Raw genomic sequence first — 3,438 nt, 5'->3', positions numbered from 1 at the left:
ACACTATCACCCTTGAATGCATGACAACTCATCTAAATTTAAATTCAAATTCCAAATTTTGCTTATGTGTCATGCATCTAACCGTGATATACACTATCATTGTATATAAAATTTACTCAAAATCTATTTACCTAAGTTCACCAACTTTGTATTTTGGCCCACTTTTACTTTCCAAATCAAATAATTAACCAAAAAAAAGAGGTGTCCATTTTTCCTTTGAAAGGACTTTTTGATCGTAAATATGAGAATTAAAATGAGTACAATATCTTACAAACTATTGCATTACCAACCAAATTTGTTGAATCACAAACCAAAAGATCTTAACAACATTTTTATCACTATTTTTGGCTTGTTCATACTATTAGATTCCCTAATGTATTTTTCGATTGTATATTGAAATTTCAAAGATATCTTTAATATGTAATTGAAAATAACCACTTCTCTCCCAAATACAGTATTACAGTCTAGAATATCACAAAACATTGCGTTAAAGGATTCAATTGCATACTTCTTAGCCATTGCTACTACATCATCAACATTACTAGGAAGACACATGGCACATTCTCAATTTAAAATTCCTTTTCACCAAGAGAACAAACAAACGTGCAATGTCTCTAAACAAAGCAGATCCTCTTTGCAGATATTTTATAGGTGGTGTAGGTTGCATAACAAGACTTTCACATGGAAAGGTACTTAATTTGTAATTAGTGTAAATATTTCATTTAATACAAATGGGATGGATGGAGTAATAATTTGGTAAAGTGATTCAAAATATTAGTAATTTGTGATGGTCAAACATAACTTTTAACTGATGGAAATGACGATTACATTTCAATTGGCCTTGGAATGTCCAATGTGTGGATTGAGAATGCTTGTTGTGGCTCTAAATGTGGTTATGTAACTAGTTATAAGTTCATTAGATTCTATGAAATTATATGATTCAAATGCCATTTGTTTATAGGTAGGAAGATGAAGGTACTATTTAAGGGTTTGATTGGTAAGGTTATGTCACGCATTCATGGTTGGAGGGGAAAAATGCTATCATTAGAAGGAAAGATAGCGCGTAAATTATCTTAAGAGATGTGATCCCATCTAATCGCCCTATCAAAAAGTAATACGTCTATTCAAATGTGATGGTGGGTCAAAACCAATGTTTTAAAAATCAAACCGGATTGGCCGGTTCAATCGGTTGAACCACAAACCGGCCATAGCTCCTGTCCGGTTCATAGATTAGATTGACCTGACACAAGAACCGGTCAAAACCGGAAAAAAACCGTTCAAACCGTATAAAACTGTGAACCACGGTTTTTTATTTTTAAAACATTTGATTCCTTATTTCGGTCAACAATTACTAACGACTCAAAGTCTCTAACCCTAAACTAAGACTAACTTTGCATTCGCTTTTCTCTCCAAATACTATCGCAGCCTCTCTCTGGTTTCCTTCTCAAGAATCAACTATCAAGACAAAAGTCCCGACTTCAATTCTCTTCTTCAATCTCCAATTTTCTTTGTTTTCATTTCAAACGTTGAAGCACTAGTTGTTCTTGCAAAAGTTGAAACACACGGCTTAGCTAGGCTCTAAAATTTCAAGCTATTACCAATTTACCAGGTTAGTTTTACCTTTTCTTCCTTTTTTTTTTTTGCTCTTGGTTGGTTACTTGATGTGTATATGCTTTTTATGGTCTGTATTTTTCCTATTTAACTTAAAATTATGGGTTGAATTAAATATTTTGAGTTGATTTTAAAATATGTCCACTGTTGTTATACAAACTTCAAAGAAAAAAAAAATCCAATTTTTACTCTATTTCTTGTGCAAGTTCAACAATTGATGATGTCTTTGTTGGGTCTCTGGCCAGAAGCAATGTATTTATTTAGAGAAATGTAGGTGTCTCAAGTTGGCTCGCCAGTTGTTTGATGAATTGCTTGAGAGGGACACGTTTTGTTAAATGTTGTAATGATATGATTATATAGCATGCAGTTGTTTGACCTTGCTGTTAATTAGATTCTAATTAGTTCCCTAGAGCCCATGGTCATAGTAGTTAATGGCATTCAGGTTGGCTCTATGAGTTGGGCAGTGCAATTGTCCGGTAATTAATGAATTATGGCTCTATCAGGTAGGGAGATAGATTGATTGAACAACATTACTTTAATGTCTATCTTCTTATGCATTCGTCCCTTTTGGGGGAGGACCATTTAGTACTTCCCTGTTTCCTCCTTGGGTAATTAATGTCCATCCCAATTATGGTCACGATGCATAAAGATCCAAAACCAGTGGTTGGAACTCTCAGTTTGGACTAAAAAAAGTTAAGAGGTTTTACATAGGAATAATTGTGTCATCCAATTGCCCCACTTTATTGACGAGGCCCCCTGAATTTTCTCATTCCACAAGCTAGAGTAACAAGTTAAAAGAATTGGGTGTTTTAGACTAACGAATTAACGCAGAATTTTGCGATGAAAATTTTGTAGTAATAGTAGTCGTTGATAACAAAACTACCAGTCGGCAAGCAAGCTCGCACTAACTTTTTTCCGTAATGTCTGAACAATAGTTGAATGGAATATGTTAATTTGAGCAATAACTTCTATCCAACTGTTGATTTTTTTAGATAATGAAGATGAAGGGAAAGATGTTGATTTAGAAGCATTTCAGCGTAGAAACTTTTTAATGATGATGAAGATGATGATTGGCATTAAAGATTCAAATGGTAATTTGTATGGAAATTATTTGTGTTCTTTTATTTTTTTTTTTCTATTTTTAAGATTTGGACTAATTGGTGTGATGAACTAATATGAACTTTGTACTTTTGTCAGTAGTTCATATTATGCTCTTGGATGATGATGAAGACTTGTCAAGATGGCTTTTTTTTCTTAAAAAACTCTGTTGTCCAAGAATGATGAAAAGGATGATAAGAGCCTCATAAATTAGACTTGCTTGGATTTTTTGACTGTTTTCTAGACTTATAAGAGTTTTTATATTGTTCTTTGTTAGTTCTAATATTTAGACTATTGGACATGTAACTTGGATAATATTGCTCTTATGTTAGTTGTGATTTTAGCATCTATAGTTCTATTGGATTTTATTTAGTTTCAAAAGTTTCAATGACTTTTATTTAATTTCAAAATATGGTGGTGGTTTGTATAGGGTCTAAGATTTTTTTAATGATAGGTATAATTGAGATAAATTTATTTGGTTAAATTTATAGTTCTAAAAATTTGTGTGTTTGGAAATATGTAACTTTTTATCATATGATATTTATGGAATATCTTAACCTGTGCGTAGGGGTGTGTGTGTGTCCATATATATATATATATATATAATTATTGAACTGAGTTGAACCGGTCCGACTGGTTGAACTTCGACCCGGTCACTTCACCCATTCAATTAACGGTCCGAGTTTTAAAACATTGGTCAAAACTAGGAGTAGGAAATGTCCTCTAAAC

The 3,438-nt window shown here is 32.7% G+C and overlaps 1 long non-coding RNA gene across 1 annotated transcript; it reads left to right on the top strand.

Moving 5' to 3' along the window:
* The first annotated feature begins 1,335 nt into the window (after positions 1-1,335).
* LOC113718878 (uncharacterized) lies at positions 1,336-3,055 on the top strand. The gene is made up of 3 exons (XR_003454651.2): positions 1,336-1,609; positions 2,604-2,702; positions 2,809-3,055. It is a non-coding gene; the product is annotated as an uncharacterized lncRNA (long non-coding RNA).
* The last annotated feature ends 383 nt before the right edge of the window (positions 3,056-3,438 follow it).

This window comes from Coffea arabica, chromosome 11e (assembly GCF_036785885.1).
Source record: "Coffea arabica cultivar ET-39 chromosome 11e, Coffea Arabica ET-39 HiFi, whole genome shotgun sequence".
NCBI lineage: Eukaryota > Viridiplantae > Streptophyta > Magnoliopsida > Gentianales > Rubiaceae > Coffea > Coffea arabica.
This window is presented reverse-complemented; position numbering and strand designations above follow the sequence as displayed.